Source organism: Peromyscus californicus, unplaced genomic scaffold (assembly GCF_007827085.1).
Source record: "Peromyscus californicus insignis strain IS unplaced genomic scaffold, ASM782708v3 Scaffold_4__1_contigs__length_199733344, whole genome shotgun sequence".
NCBI lineage: Eukaryota > Metazoa > Chordata > Mammalia > Rodentia > Cricetidae > Peromyscus > Peromyscus californicus.
The window spans coordinates 104,677,204-104,694,369 of NW_026294562.1; the positions used below are offsets into that span (position 1 = coordinate 104,677,204).

Genomic DNA, 17,166 nt, shown 5'->3' on the forward strand with positions numbered 1-17,166 from the left:
TAGACCTCAGTTGGAGGGGTTTCCAGTATTCCTTTGGGATTGTTTTTTATTTGTTTGCCTCTAGAACTTCCTATTCGCCTACCTCACTTTACTCCATTCTCAGAGCTGTGCTCTTAAAAATCTTCCTGAGGCCGGGCGGTGGTGGCGTACGCCTTTAATCCCAGCACTTGGGAGGCAGAGCCAGGCGGATCTCTGTGAGTTCGAGGCCAGCCTGGTCTACAGAGCGAGATCCAGGAAAGGTGCAAATCTACACAGAGAAACCCTGTCTCGAAAAACCAAAAAAAAAAAAAAAAATCTTTCTGAGGATGATAATCTATTTTGTACAATTTCCTTGCTGATGAGGAGTGTAGTCCTTGCCAAAGAGAGACTACAAAGCTCTCTTCCTGTTGTATCTATTGGTTGGAGAGGAGGCTTTGGAGTTTTTGTTGTGGGAGTTGACTTGAATCCCTATATCATAATGAGTTAAGTTTGAAACTGTCATATCCTAGAAGACACAGATTTTACAGGATCAAAAAAAAAATGCAAGAATTTGGACTGGAGAAATGGTTTAGCAGTTAAGAGCACTAATTGCTCTTGCAGGGGACCTGGGTCTGATTCTCAGCACCCACATGGCAGCTCACAACCATCCATAATTGCAGTTCCTAAGGATTTAACGACCTCTTTTGGCATCTGTATGCACCAGACACACATGTGATACACATCCATATCTGCAAGCAAAACATCCATACACTTAAATAAATCTTAAACAAGTTGTCAATGCAAGAATAATATGATTATGCCAACCAGTGGCCCCATAAAGGACCAGAGTCAAGAAAACCAAAAGCTGTGCAATTGTTCTGGATATGGTCCTTTAGACTGCTAAAACAAATTAACAAACAAACAAATAAAACCATATATACAAACAAAAAAATCCCAACCGATGGTTATGCATTAAGATCATGGCAAAATACAACAGAACAATTTTAAGGAAAAAATCCAGTAGTAGAACATGTTAAGGGGAAGATAGTATAGAGTTGTAACCATTGAGTACCAACAGTGCCAAAAGAAAAAGAATGAAAAAAACCAAAACAAGGTTATAATTACTGACAGATTTATAGTAGAGTTTATCTTTGCCTTTAAGAAGTTAAAGCATCCTGTTTGTTGTCTGAAGAGATCTTTAAGTCCTTCAGCCTTTTAATAGCTTATAGGTGTAGGGTCCTTGTGTTCTTGAAGCTGCAGAGACTTGGGTCTTATGGACACGGGTGCCACTCCCTTACAATGACCTCTACAGGCTGTATCTTGTCTCCAAACATCTAGTGCCCTTCTTTAACCAGCTTTAATACCCTGTCAGATACAGTATATTATCTCTGTCCAGGATCTCCAGAGAAATACAATTTTAGCAATGCAGAGTTGTCACCAAAATAAGGGAGACTTTCCTTTTTTGGTAAGACTTAATATGTCCTTTTTATTACATACAGAGTAAGTATACCCAGTCTAATGTTACTGCTTGATGGTATTGTAACTCCTATAATTTTCACTATGGAAAGGAAGTTCAACTTAAAGATCTTCGGCAAACATATCCATCATTCTAGATGTATCTCAACCGTTCCAGAAATCTTACGTCCATCACTTGTACACTAAGAGCAGTCTTATAAAAGGGATCAGCCCAACAGAAGAATTCTTAACACAGCATCCGGAGAATGGGATCAACATAAATCATTTGGATGCTGTTTTATTTTTGTTACCCTTGACTTTAAAAAAAATGAAATAAAATTTTAATCTTTTCCAGAACCGGTTTCAGAAGAAAATCCTTATTAAAAATCTATGTATCCAGTGTAAAATTTAATGGCTTAGTGGAGCTTTCATGTTGTGATGCCAATGAATGCTGTTCATTTTATATACACAAGTAGCAGTTTAAGGTTTCATAAAACATTTGATAGGCAAAAAAAATACCATTAAGTTTCAGAGAGTTAAGAATACCTACATTTATTATAAGGCAGTATGTATTTATCAGGCCTTTTAATATATCTCTCACACATTCATGTTTTCTTACATGTTTTAATGTAATGGTAATGAGGCTGGAGTGATAGCTTAGCAATTAAGAGGACTTGTTGCACTTGCAGAAAACCTGAGTTCAATTTCCGGCACCCAAAAGTAGCACATGACCATTCATAACTCTAGGTCCATGGGATCCAATGCCCTCTTCTGACCTCTGAGGCATACATGTGTGGCACATACATACGTACATACAGACAAAACACTTGTACACATAAATCTTAAAAGCAAAATTAGGCATGCTAAGAGAAGCACACAACAAAGTTTTTGTATGTATAAATGAAATGGTCACAGACTTTCATCACTAAGTTCTTTCTCAGAATGCAAAATGACAAAGATGACATGAAAACAATTACCATGAACAGACATGACACAATTAGAATAGGTTACACCCAGCAAGAAGAACTCATACAGAATTAAAACTCTACCTCTTTGAGATGTAAGAAGGGTTTAACGAGAGGAGAAAGTTCCAAAGTAAAGCTGTTAGGTAGGATTAGTTTATTTTCCTTACTTGTTTAAGAGTTAATTAACAGAGGGTCACCTTCACAACAGGGGATTTTTAGAATGGGATCTCTTTTCTCTTTAGGTTTTATCCTAAAATAGACTAACAGTTCTTTTCTTTGCTAGAAAATTTTGTTCTGTTTGAAGGTAAAGAGGAGAAAAAAGTCAGTGCAGAAAACAAAGCCTTTTTTTTAGAGTTTATCTTTATTAAACCTTTTATTAATTTCTTACTCATTTAAACATTTCTTTATCTTAGATGTAGTTTTAAAACTCTTATTAATTATATATTAAAATTTCAGTTTTTTCTTTAGATGTTTTAAATTTTCAGTTAGACCTGGTAGTGGTGGCACATGCCTTTAATCCCAGCTCTCAAGAGGCAGAGGCAGGTGGATCTCTGTAAGTTCGAGACCAGCCTGGTCTACAGAGTGAATTCCAGGACAGCCAAGGCTACACAGAGGAAACCCTGTCTTGAAAACCCAAAAATAAAATAAAATTTCAATTAAAGTATGCTGTCCATTTGTAATCTTTAATCGTTGTCCATGTCTTCAAATTTGGGGGGGTGTGTGAAATCAAATATTCCCCATTTTAAGAAGCATAAAATCAAATTATCTCTAGTTATATTTATCCAGTTTTAAAATATTTATAACTTGAATTTATACAGTTACCAAACAAAACCATCTAGGGAACCAAATGACAACTATTCAAATATTCTTCCATAAATTAGACACTAAAGTGGTGGCAAAGAGACAAGAGGCTGAATGCTAACAAATTAGCAACCAAACATTCTAAAAACAAATTAAACCAAATGTTCTGAAGCCACACGCACTGAAAAAAACACAGTGGACACCATACTGCTGACTGTTCACCAGCTCAGAAGAAATCAGTGGACTGTGGCCCAAACCAAGCAAGTCCAAGTCCCTGAAAAAGCTTGCCAGCATCTACCTGAGGAGGTGACACTAAGTGGTTGAGCATAGTGGGCACATTCTGGTACCTGACACCTGTCCAGGCTTCTCTTCTGGTGAAAGGGGTTCATCCTTAGAGCATCATGTTTAGGTGCCAAAAGTTGTTGACGGGGCTGAGAAAACAGTTCAGTGGGTAGAGTGCTTACCCATCATGCATGTATGAAGCCCTAAGTTCAGTTCCCAGCAACTCACACACATAGCAACAACACAGATCTGACCTCAAACATGGATCCAAACGAGTGGCAATGGCCTAGGAACAGATTCAGATTGCTCCAAATGCTGTATTCCCTTGGTAAATTTCATAAAGTTTTTATAGTAACAACAAAGAAAATCTTGTATCATGGGGCTAGAGAGGGTTTGATAGTTAAGAGCGCTTGTTCTTGCAGAGGACCCAGGTTTCCTTCCCAGCACCCACACCAGGCAGCTCCAACTGCTGTAACTCCAGTTTCAGGGAATCTGATATTCTCGCCTCCTGGCTGGTGGCTTGCCAGATGTGTTACAGAGATCCATCTCCTCAAGCAACAGGAACTTCTTGAACCATCTTGTAGAACCATAATTGAGAAAACAACCAGTCAGATAATGTTATCTCTTCACTTTTATTTAAGTTTAAAGCTCATGCCAGTATGCAAAAGGTTCTTTGGGGACCATTCATTTTTCCCAGCCTGACCATGTTTAAATCTCTTGTTTTGGGCTTGTGAGATGACATAGCATGTTAAGGCACATGTTGCTAAGCCTGATGACCTGAGTTTGATCCTTGGGACCCGTGTAGTGGAGAGAACCGACTCCTGCAAGTTGTTCTCAGACCTCCACTTGTGTCATAACATACACATACACACTAAATAAAAGGTTAAAAAAATACTCCTCACTATTGAAGTCTTTAACTGGCATATTGGGAAAGATGACCAAGTTTAAACTTAAACACAAATTGTAGTGGTATTTACTCTCCCCATTACCTGGGGCTATAAGGCTGGAAGGAGGCATGGTCACGTGGGTCTTTTTTTTTTTTTTTTTTTAAATCCTGGTAGGATCAGACACCAGATGGCCTGGGTATTGAACTTGGGTTCTCTGGGACATTAGTGCTCTTAACCACTGAGCCATCTCTCTTCTTAGATAATGCAACAAATCTATGGGAGTCTGGTTAAGTATTGGGGAAATTTTTTAAGGTAAATTGAGGAAATACACTCAGGAATATAGAACGGAGTAGACAGCTGAAGTCTTCTGATCTGACTGGGAGCGAATCCACCTGGCAGTTAGATCACATCAGGCAGCAGGCAGCAGGGAGAAGGGGCTCATGACCCTTTTCTTTTTAAGAGGTCACGTATAAGATGCACTGCCTCCTTCGGACCCTATAGCCCAAAGTCATGGGTGGAGCAAATACCACTACAATAAATCTCAACATGATCAAACATGCCATAATAGATTTCAAAGTAACCTCTTCATCTTCTATCCGTACCCCATGACTTGGGCCCAGCAGCCCTGTATGCCCAGGTACAGTGGCAACAGTTCTTTCTGCTTTCAGTCCATCCTATGAGCAGGGGATGAGGTGTTGGCATTTGAGAATGGCTATGCCATAGGAGAGGTGGCTTGGCCCACCGGGGAATGTCATTGTGGAACCACAGCAAGGGGATCCCCAAGACGGAAGTGCAGGTTGCCAAAAGAGCACAGGAGGAGGTCTCTGCTCCTCTGGCCCAGGATTTGGCAAGTTCAACTTTGAGGATAGGGGAGTAGTTAATGTTGGGTAGATAAATGTCTACGCTGTCAGAGCCCAAGGCAGAACACCCCACCCAATCACTTTTCCCATGGGCCTTTCCTGAAATCAGTTGTGACTCATTGCCATGGAAATGTACCTGATCACAGCTAGGCTCTGCTGAGGGATGGCCTCCCATCTGCCCCAGGCCCTGTTCACCTGGAGCCCACATGACTGTTAGCCTAGGAGGGATGCACACCACTAGGTCAAGTCTTTTGTGGGTACTGAGTGAACCTTTCCTGTTTTTATAATAGTTCTATGTGGCCAGTGCTACCCTGGTTAGTCCACATAACAAGTCCTTGTCCCATATAGCCATCCTCTTTGTGCTTGTGGGCAGCAGGCAGCTCCCCAACTTTCCCAGTCTTACATATAGGATTCCCTTGGCAGCCTCTAGTGTGAGCTCCTTGGTCTGTGGACGTAGGGCACTGTCTTAGTCAGTGTTCTATTGCTGTGAAGAGACACCATAACCTGGCAACTCTTAGAAAAATGAAGCATTTATGATTGAGCACATTGGGTACATGCCCAAGAGTGGTACAGCTGGGTCTTGAGGTAGATCAATTCCCAATTTTCTGAGAAGCTGCCATATTGATTTCCAAAGTGGCTGTACAAATTTGCACTTCCACCAGCAATAGAGGATTGTTCCCCTTACTCCACATCCTTTCCAGCATGAGCTGTCATTTGTGTTTTAGCCATTCTGACAGGTGTAAGATAGACTCTCAGAGTCATTTTGATTTGCATTTCCCTGGTGGCTAAGGATGTTGAACATTTCTTTAAGTGTTTCCCTGTCAATTGAGATTCTTCTATTTAGATGTGTACCCCATTTTTAATTGGATTATTTGTTTCTTTGTTTTGATGTCTAGTTTCTTGAGTTCTTTATATATTTTAGAAATCAGCCCTCTGTTGGATGTGGGGTTGGTGAAGATTTTTTTTTTCCTATTCTGTAGGCTGCCATTTTGTCCTATTGACAGTATCCTTTAAAGGCCTTACAGAAGCTTTTCAGTTTCATGAGTTTGCATTTATTGTCTATCTTAGTGTCTGTGCTACTGGTGTTCTATTCAGGAAGTTGTCTCCAATACCAATGTGTTCAAGGTTATTTCCCACTTTCTCTTCTATCAGGTTTAATGTAACTGTTTTTATGTTGAGGTCTTTTATCCTCTTGGACTTGAGTTTTGTGCAGAGTGATAGATATAGATCTATTTGTAATCTCCTACATGCCAACATCTCGTTATGCCAGCACCATTGTTCAAGATGCTTTCTTTTTTCCATCATATAATTTTGGCTTCTTTGTAAAAAATCAGGCGTCTATAGGTGTGTGGCTTTACATTTGGATCTTCAGTTGGATTCCATTGATTCACCTCTCTCTTTTTATGCCAATACCATGCTGTTTTTATTACCATAACACTGCAGTACAACTTGAAATCAGGGATGGTGATACCTCCGGAAGTTCTTTCATTGTACAGGATTGTTTTAACTATTCTGAGTTTTTTGTTTCTCCATATGAAGTTGAGTATTGTTCTGTAAAGAATTTCCCGGTCTGTAAAGAATTGTGTTGGGATTTTAATGAGGATTGCATTAAATATGTATATTGCTTTTGGCAACATGGCCATTTTTAATATGTTAATTCTACCTATCCATGAGCATGGAAGATCTTTTGTGGTGAGTTGAAAGAAAATGACCCCCAAAGGGAGTGGCACTATTAGGAGGTGTGTCCTTGTTGGAGTAGGTATGGTCTCATTGAAGGAAGTGTGTCATTGTGGAAGTGGGCTTTGAGGTCTCATATATGCTCAAGACACCACCCAGTGTCTTAGACCACTTCCTGCTGCCTGTAAGTCAAGATATAGGACATTCAGCTATTTCTCCAGCAACATGTCTGCCTGCATATCACCATGTTGCACCATAACGATAATGGACTAAACCTTTGTAAATGTGAGCCACCCCAGTTAACTTTTTCCCTTATAAGGTTTACTGTGGTCATGGTGTCTCTTCACAGCAATAGAAACCCTAACTAAAACAGAAGTTGATATCAGGCACTGTGGTATTGTGTGATAGGCCTGGCCATGCTTTTGTTTGGAGGAATTTGGATTTTGGTACTTTGGGTTAGGAAAGCAGTGGAATGTTTTAAGTACTGCTTAATGGGCCATACTAGTTGTTAGCATTTAGGCATCTATATTGGCCTTCCCTTAGGGTCCTGACAGGGTATATCCTCAGCTACAGCCACTAGGTCTCAAATATTGTTAAGGACCAACCTTAATAGTTTTCTTCCCAGGGGCCCAGAAGAGAAGTTACAAATGGCGTGAATTATTTTCAGGAAAAGAATCTAAGTACACCGAGCTCTTAGTCCATCTACTTTATTCCTCTGGCATAAAATCCTATCAACACAACTTCAGTTCTGTTATCATTCCTAGCTCCTTTCTTGCCTAATTTCTCTCTACATTTATCTGCTGTTCCCTCTAAGTTCTATCTTAATTCTCTCATCTTAGTTCTGCCCCATCTCATTCTTACCCATCTCATTTTTACCCATCTCATTCTTACCCATCTGGCTCTTCTTCATCTTCCATCTCATTCTTCTAGTTCTCCATCTAGTTCTCCAGTCAAAATCCTCCCTCAGTCTCTGAGGTTTACAGTTAAATACCCATGCAATAGCAGTGCTCTAGCTCAAGCAAGATCACCAGGCTTGAATTCTTTTTTTGTTTTTAAAGATTTATTTATTTATTATGTATACAGTGTTCTGTCTGCATGTATGCCTGCTGGCCAGAAGTGGGTGCCAGATCTCATTACAGATGGCTGTGAGCCACCATGTGGTTGCTAGGAATTGAACTCAGGACCTTGGGAAGAGCAGCCAGTGCCCTTAATCGCTGAGCCATATCTCCAGTCCCAGGCTTGAATTCTTACAGGGTCATAAAGGCAGACAAGAGTTTTCCTCAGGCAGTGATGTCAGGCTTTCTTTTACAACCCAAAAGGGGAGTGGTAAAGGAGGAGGTCAACTAAGAGCTAAAATCAGTTAATATATCAGAAAAAGGGATTTTATGTGCTCAAACTACATTCCTAGAGGTGGTTAGGTAAATGTTAGGAGTCTATAATGTTAGTATAAATACCACTAAGGCTGTATCAGAAAGGAGGGTCCGAGCTTAATTTGCCTTTATTCAGGAGATCATTTGGCCTGGGATGCTTGATAGGTATTTCAGATAAAATACACTGTTATGAGTTCTTGGAAGCATACATAGCATACAAAGAAATCATTGCAAGAATCAGCTAACATATATATATATGCATATATGTTTAGCTTATATATATGTTTAGCATATATATACAAGCTAAAATATCACCAAGACTTCTTAAGCCATGGCTTGACCTTCGGAAAAGTCCTTGACCTTTCCAAGTAGTAGCTTTTGGGATAGTAGCTGAATTCCATTACATTTTCCTGCGACTTGCAACAGGGGATTTCAGTTAAGTGATTGCATGGATCTTAGAAGAGACTTTGAACTTTAGACTTTGAAATAAGTTTGAGACTGTTACAGACTATGGGCACTTTTGAAGTTGAACTGAATACATTTTTGCATTATGATATGGCTATACACCTTTGGGAGCCAGGGAGTAGAATGTGGTTGTTTGAAAGAAAATGACCCCAAAAGGAGTGGCACTATTAGGAGGTATGGCCTGTTGGAGTAATGTGATCTTATTGAAGGAAGTGTATCACTGTGGAGTCAGGCTTTGAGGTCTCATATATGCTCCAGATACCACCCAGTGTCTTAGACCACTTCCTGTTGCCTGCAAGCCAAGATGTAGGACACTTCTCCAGCATCATGTCTACCTGCACACCACCATGTCACACCATGATGATAATGGACTAAACCTCTGCAAATGTTTTTTTCCTTTATAAGGATTGCTGTGATCATGGTGTCTCTTCACAACAATAGAAACCATAACTAAGACATCTTTCCATCTTCTGATATCTTCTCCAATTTCTTTCTTCAAAGACTTGTCATACAGGTCTTTCACTTGCTTGGTTAGAGTTACCCCAAGATATTTTCTATTTTCTCTGGCTATTGTGAAAGGCCTTTTTTCCCTGGTTTCTTTCTCAGCAGCCCATTTATTTTTTGTATATAAGAGGGCTACTGATTTTTACCACAAGGACACTTGCTCAACTATGTTCATAGCAGCTTTATTATTCATAATACCCAGAACCTGGAAATAACCTAGATGTCCCTCAACTGAAGAATGGATAAAGAAAATGTGGTACATTTACACAATAGAGTATTATTCAGCTGTTAAAAACATTGATGTCATGAAATTTGCAGGCAAATGGATGGAACTAGAAAAAAATCATCCTGAGTGAGGTAACCCAGACCCAGAAAGACAAACATGGTATGTACTCACTCATAAGTGAATATTAGCTATAAAATAAAGGAGAATTATGCTACAATCCACAGACACAGAGTCTAGGTAACAAGGAGGGCTCAAGGGGGGGATCCACGGATCTCCTTGAGAAGGGGAAATAGAAGAGATCTTGTGGGTGGACTGGGGGCAGCCGGGGATGGGAACATGAGGGGTCAGGTTGAGCAGTGGATGGAGGGGGAGTACTGAAAGAGACGGTTCGGGGGAGCATTTCCAGGGCAGGTAGAACCCTGGTGCAAGGGAAACTCCCGGGAATCTACAAGGAGGACCCCAGCTAAGACTCCTAGCAATAGCAGATACACAGCCTGAACTGGCCATCTCCTGTGACTAAGCAAGACTTCCAGTGGAAGGATTGAAACACCAACCCAGCCGCATAACCTTGGACCTACAGTCTGTCCTGCCTATGGAATGTGCTGGGGAAAGGGTGGCACAAAGATTGTAGGAGTGGCCAACCAATGACTGGTCCAGCCTGAGACCCATGCCACAAGAGTGAGTCCATCCCTGACACAGCCTGGGTGCCAGGACCCAGAGTCTGGATGGCCCAAAGACCTATGAGAGAACCAAACATGATTAGAGGGGAAAAAATATCAATGTAATGATGCCTAATGATATTCTGCTATATTCATAAATTGGTGCCTACCCCAATTGTCATCAGAGAGGCTTCATCCAGTAACTGATGGAAACAGATGCAGACCCATAGCCAAACATTAGGTCAAGCTCGGGGAGTCCTGCTGAAGAGAGGGAGGAAGGATTATATGAACCATAAGGGTCAAGGACATCACAAGAAAACCCACAGAACCAACTAACCTGGGCTCATAGAAGCTCACAGAGTCTGAATTGACAACCAGGGAGCCTGCATGGGACTGACCTAGACCCTCTACACATATGTGACAGTTGTGTAGCTTTGTCTACTTGTAGGACTCAGTGGGAGCAGGGCCTGTCCCTAACACTTTGGCTGGCTTTTGGGAACCTATTCTTCATACTGGATTGCTTTGTCCAGCCTTAATACAAGGAGAGGTGCTTCATCCAACTGCAACTTGATATGTCATGTTTTGTTGATATCCATGGGAGGCTTACCCCTTTCTGAACAGAAATGGAGGGGGAAAGGATTGTGGGTAGGGGACAGAGGGGAGTTTGGGAGAGGGAATGGGAGGAAAGAAGGCAGGGAAAACTATGGTTAGGATGTAAAATCAATAAGTTTAATTAACTTTTAAAAAATTGAGCATTTATGGGCTGGAGAGATGGCTCAGTGGTTAAGAGCACCAACTGCTCTTCCAGAGGTCCTGAGTTCAATTCCCAGCAACCACATGGTGGCTCACCACCACTTGCGATGAGATCTGGTGCCCTCTTCTGGCCTGCAGGGACACATGCAGGCAGAATACTGTATACATAATAAATAAATAAATCTTTTAAAAAAAAATTGAGCATTTAATTAAAGCTTTTTTACAGTTTCAGAGGTTTAGCCCATTATCCTAATGATGGAGTTTTACATCCAGATCCAAAGGCAGCAGGACCAGAGAGCCGCTGGGTCTGGCTTGGGCTTTTGGAACCTCCAAGCCCATCCCCAATGACACACTTCCTCTGCGAGGCCTCACTTCTTAATACTTTCAATTAGTGCCACTCCGGGACGACTAAGCATTCAAATATGTGAAGGGGGTGGGGGGGTGGGAGGGGGTGGGGGTGGGAACCACCACAGCCGTCATAAGCCACCTACAGGGAAGAAGGGGAAAGGGATAAATTGGAGCTGGTGCCTTCTGGTTGGGAGCTTGCCCATCCCATCCAACCGCTCCGGGAGGACAGTTGTGCGGAGGACAGTTTGAAGAGCCATGCCATATTGCCTGCCTGAGTTAAGTTTCTGTTGTCCAGTATTGAGCCACTAACCAGAAACTTTTGACATGCCTGGACAAGTCTTGAGTTATTAGAAAATAACTTAACATTTCCTTATCTTTCTGCTACACTGGCCATTAGTAACAATGTTTTGTGGTTAGGTTGCTTGGTTGGGTTGCTTGGCAACTCAACAGTCCCCTGATCTTTTCCCAAAGAAAGTTTCCTGGTCTGCTTACTATAAAACCCACCTGAGAAAAATAAAATTTTGCAGCTTGATCAGAATACTGTCTTGCTGTCAATTCTTTGTGTCTCTTGTCCCTTTCATTTGCCATTCCCCCTTCTAGGGTCTCTGCTGAAGATCCCGCTGGCCGGGACAACTGGCGCCCAGCGTGAGGCTCTAGGATGTGGAGGAGTGATGAACGTCATCACACACCAGGGCAAGCCTGCCTAAGAGTTGGACCACCGTGGAAGACTGCTCCAGTGATCGCGCGCAGAAATTCCCGGCCGTGAGACAGATCCGAAGGAATTGTAACGTGACGATGCAAGATAAGTTTACCATGGGACAAGCATTTAGTAAACAGGATTTGTTTATTTTGGGACTGAAACAGTCTCTCAAGACATGAAGAACTAGGGTTAAAAAGAAAGACTTAAAAAAAATTCTTGACTATATTGGAGATGTCTGTCCTTGGTTTCCCCAAGAAGGAACCATAGATGAGAAGCGCTGGAGACAGGTTGGTGACTGTTTAAATGATTTTTACCAGACCTTTGGTCCTGAAAAGGTCCCCGTTCAAAACTTTTCCTACTGGAATTTAATTAATGATGTCTTAAAAAACTTATAATCATCCCCCTGATGTTCAAAAATTAATTAAGGAGGGAGAAAAAGCCCTAAAAGAGTCCTCCTTGTCCACCTTCTTTCTGTCATTCTGTCAGTATTAATATTCCTGAACCCCCCATGTCTAGTCTTCTGGAAACAAATAACCATCAGAGAAGAAAAAAGAGGGAATCCCCTACTCTGGGTCTACCTACCCATCTCTCGCTCAAAGGTCCTGGCCACTTATCCATCTTTAATGGCCAAGCTAATTATTAAGGGCAGAGAAACAAGTCGCCAATACTTTGGAAAAGCTCCTGACTCCATAGTTGTCCCCTATACGTGAGAACGATTAGATTGGCTGCTTCAAACAAATGATGAATGGCCCATCGCCTGCTCGTCCTTCCTTGGTACTATTGTAACCATTATCTTAGTGATCCTCTTGTTACAGTTTGCCAGAATCCATCCCTTTGTTTTCCCTAAATTAACTGCCTCACAACCTATAAGGGAGGCTCCCCTGATATTTACAGATGGCTCAGCCAATGGGATTGCCGCCTATGTTGTGGATAGAAAGGCTACCTTCTGCCTCTCCCCATATTCCTCAGCACAGCTTGTTGAACTTTATGCAGTCATTCAAGTTTTTCAATTATTTCATTCTCAGCCCTTGAATTTGTATACTGGTAGTGCTTATGTTGCCGATTCTGTTCCCTTATTGGAAACTGTTCCCTTTATTAAACCCTCTACCAATGCAGCTCCACTTTTTCTTCAGCTGTGCTCCTTGATTATGGCTAGACAGTGCCCCTTTTTCATTGGCCATCTACGGGCCCATTTAAAATTGCCTCGTCCTCTATCTGAAGGAAATGCATTGGCTGATGCCACCACACAATTAGTTTTTCCTGTTCTTGCAAGATCCCTTTCTCAGGCTGCCCAAGCACACTCTCTTCACCATTTAAATGCTCATTCCCTTCGTTTGTTGTTTAAGCTTACCCAAGAACAGGTCCGAGAAATTGTTAAAAATTGCACTGACTGTGCTGTCTCCCTCCCGGTTCAACATCTGGCAGTTAACCCCCGGGGCTTGGTTCCCAATGAAATCTGGCAAATGGATGTTACTCATTTAATTGAATTTGACAAACTTAAATACATACATGTTACAGTTGATACCTTTAGCAGTTTTGTATTTGCCTCTCACCAGGCCGGAGAGGCCTCCAAAAATGTTATTTCCCATATTTTACAATGCTTTTCCATCCTAGGAAAGCCTAAAGTTATAAAAACTGATAATGGCCCAGGATATACTGGAAAAAATTTTCAATCTTTTTGCCAACAACTTCAGATTAAGAATGTCACTGGTATTCCTTACAACCCCCAGGGCCAGGGCATCGTTGAATGTGCTCATCAGACTCTAAAATCCATGCTTCATAAATTAAAGAAGGAAAGCCTGTATGATACACGAGGCAACCCCCGAAATCTTTTACATCATGCACTTTTTGTCCTTAATTTCCTTACCTTGGACAAGAATGAAAGGTCTGCAGCGGATCGCTTTTGGCCTCCACAAACTCAAAGCCACCAAGCACTGGTCATGTGGTGAGACCCCTTAACTGCACAGTGGATCTGGGGTCGAGGGTCAGCATGCATCTATGACCAAACAGAGGGAGGCCCTCATTGGCTCCCCGAGAGATTAGTTAAACAAGTCAGCTCTAACCAATCACCCAGGGAAAAGGATAGCCCCTGAGATTGTTTCCCTTCCCTTCTCCTTCTTTACAGATGCTGATGAAGAAAAAACTGGGAGAATTTCCCTGGATATTCTGGATCTTGCTGCTGCCTGTACCTTCTTATCAAGACCAGAGACCGGTCGACACATCCTCATTTGCATGGCGCTTTTATTTGACTGAAAATTATACTAATTATGCTAAAACACAGACCTTTGGTCACCTATTGGCTACCACTGATTGCCCCTTGCAAGGATGTCAGAATCCCATTTTACTCAACTTTACTGATTTCCATAATTCCCCCGGCAAGGTGGCTCCTGCTATCTGTTTTTTTTTTTTTTTTTTATCAAACTGTTCACAATTGCAAAACTTATTTGAAGAAGAAAAGTGTAGGATGTCCCTATTCTTACTGCAAAATTCATGATGCCATTCCTCCTGCTAAGGGACAGGTAATTGGGAGAGAATGGAACGGCCCTAAATTTTATAAGACATCTACAAGATATTCCCTAGTGGTTTGGGACTGTGGGACTTACAATGGACTAGTCCAGTAGAAGGAGCCATGTACATGGCCTGAACGGCCACATGGCCTAACTTTACATTTGGCGCTCTTATGTACAAGTACAATCTACGGTCCATCATAATATCCTTATACAAGAAAAAAATTTAATGACACTGGCATTGGGAATCTCTCATCATGCTTCCTATGTGGAGCCTTAGGACTTACTCCCCTGATAGCAGTACCCCTGCCTCAGGTCCTTATCACCACCACTGATAATTCCCATGACTTCCACCTCATCCCTGAAGTACCCTTGTTTCTTGACCCAGGCCGCTCTAAGTTTGATTTTTGCTTTTCTAGTGTTTCCCTTCCCTTTTGCAACCAGACCGTATTACCCAATCATCCTTTTCCCTCCCTGGATGTTTCTTTTGGTGCAGTGGCACTCAATCAAAAAATTTGACCATCCCTATCCCACAGGACATGCTCTGCTTACCTGTCACTCTGGTCCCACAACTTATGCTCAGGATCCCTGCGGAGTTCTTGGGATGGGACACCCCCCAGCCCAAGCAAAAAAGAGCTGTCTTCTTGCCCCTTGTGACCGGAATTTCCCTTGCCACCTCTCTGGTCTCTGCAGGCTTGGCAGGAGGAGTTCTGGGTCATTCCTTCATAACAACAGCTCACCTATCCAAGCAACTTCAGGTAGCAATTGAGGCTTCTTCAGCATCCTTATCCTCCCTCCAGAGGCAGTTAACCTCTCTTGCACAGGTTGCCCTACAAAATCAACAAGCCTTGGACCTGCTGACAGCAGAAAAGGGTGGGATATGCCTTTTTCTGAGGGAAGAATGTTATTATATTAATGAGTCTGGAATGGTAGAAACCCAGATAAACAAGCTACATAAACTTAGCCTAGAGCTACATAAGCAGTAATTCTCTGCTGCGGCAGATGATTGGTGGAGATCATCCATGTTCTCCCTTTTAATGCCTCTTGCAGGACCATTAGTTAGCCTTTTGCTATTTGTAACTTTGGGTCCCTTTATAATTGGCAGGCTAATTCAATTCATCAAAAAACAAATAGACTCCCTGGCATCAAAACCTATACAGGTTCATTACCATCGACTTGAAATGCTGGATTGAGGATGTGATCCCCATGATATTTCTCAGTCCTCTTCTCCTTTAGGAGCAGCATAAAGTCCGAACCTCTGCTTATTGGCATCAGCCGGTATGGACGCCGCTGGGTGCAAGGCCAAGCCCTGCAGGGGAAGGCTGATTTAATAGCCCTTGGTTCAGATTCCCTGAGAGACAAACCTGACTTGTGTAGAGGTTGGTATCTAGAGGCACCAAAATGCCTAAGCCCTCTCCTCCCCAAAAGGTACCCTTTTCCTCAAGCCCGCAGTGGCTCTAGGAGGAGTCAGGTCAATGTCTCCCCCAGCCAGTTAAGGTCCACCACCGTTCAGGTGGGCACACTCCCTCACAAAATAAAATAAAGGGAGGAGATGCCGAGGACAATTTTAAGAGCCATGCCATATTGCCTGCCTGAGTTAAGTTTCTGTTGTCCAGTATTTAGCCACTAACCAGAAACTTTTGACATGCCTGGACAAGTCTTGAGTTATTAGAAAATAACTTAACATTTCCTTATCTTTCTGCTACACTGGCCATTAGTAACAATGTTTTGTGGTTAGGTTGCTTGGTTGGGTTGCTTGGCAACTCAACAGTCCCCTGATCTTTTCCCAAAGAAAGTTTCCTGGTCTGCTTACTATAAAACCCACCTGAGAAAAATAAAATTTTGCAGCTTGATCAGAATACTGTCTTGCTGTCAATTCTTTGTGTCTCTTGTCCCTTTCATTCGCCATTCCCGCTTCTAGGGTCTCTGCTGAAGATCCCGCTGGCCGGGACACCGGGGAGAGCGAAAGCAGGAGGAATGGAAGACAGGAATAGATTCCAGGATGAAGCTTGGTAAGGAAAAAAGAAGTTGGAAAGCATTTTGTGCTTCTTTAACTTAAAGTTTTGTTTGTTTAGTTTTTATGGGGGAGTATGCCATGTGTATAGGGGTGGGTCCCCACAAAGGCCAGAAGAGGGCATTGGATCTCCTGGAGCTGGAGTTACAGGCTGTTGGTGCTGGGAACTGCTGGGTTCGGGAAGAGCAGCAAGCATTCACTGCTGAGTCATCTCTCCAGCCCCTGAGTTAAAGTTCTTAAGAGAATACATATGTGTGTATGCGTGTATTTGTATTCCTAGCTGGTGCTTACCAAAAGTGTTATAAGCATAAATCAGAGTCCAGATGGCACCCATGGGATTTCCAGGTTCTCTGTCCTGGAATTGCACCAAGGACACATAGTTAGTAGAAATAGAAACCTTTTATTAAAAGAAAGATAAGTTCCCAGAATAGGAGTGTGCCCCCTCCTTGGGAACTGGGGAAAGTCCGAGGTCCAGTCCTTTGTGGGACATTCACAAAGCTTTTACCTTCTCTGGCAATAGGAGGCCACAGGGCTTTTTTGTACATGCTGTTTTGTTATGTGTAGCCTATAGTTGGAAGGGTTTCCCCTCTTCCTCTACCATTGGTTTTATCATGTGTCTTTCTATGCCTTAGTCCCCTTCCTCTCTTAGAAGGGAATAAAGCTAAAGAGTTCCAAAGCAATTTGGGAAACTGTATTTTGCTTTAAAATTTTGATTTCTGACTATATTTACTTGCA

At 42.1% G+C, this 17,166-nt stretch overlaps 1 long non-coding RNA gene across 2 annotated transcripts; it reads right to left on the reverse strand.

Moving 5' to 3' along the window:
• Nucleotides 1–199: 199 nt before the first annotated feature.
• On the reverse strand, nucleotides 200–17,166 carry LOC128124738 (uncharacterized). Of its 2 annotated transcripts, none has more exons than XR_008222952.1 (3): nucleotides 16,723–17,166; nucleotides 13,778–16,425; nucleotides 200–10,367 (listed from the first exon to the last, which is right to left on the reverse strand). It is a non-coding gene; the product is annotated as an uncharacterized LOC128124738 (long non-coding RNA). The 2 variants fall into 2 exon arrangements; XR_008222951.1 differs by having other exon boundaries at nucleotides 200–10,370.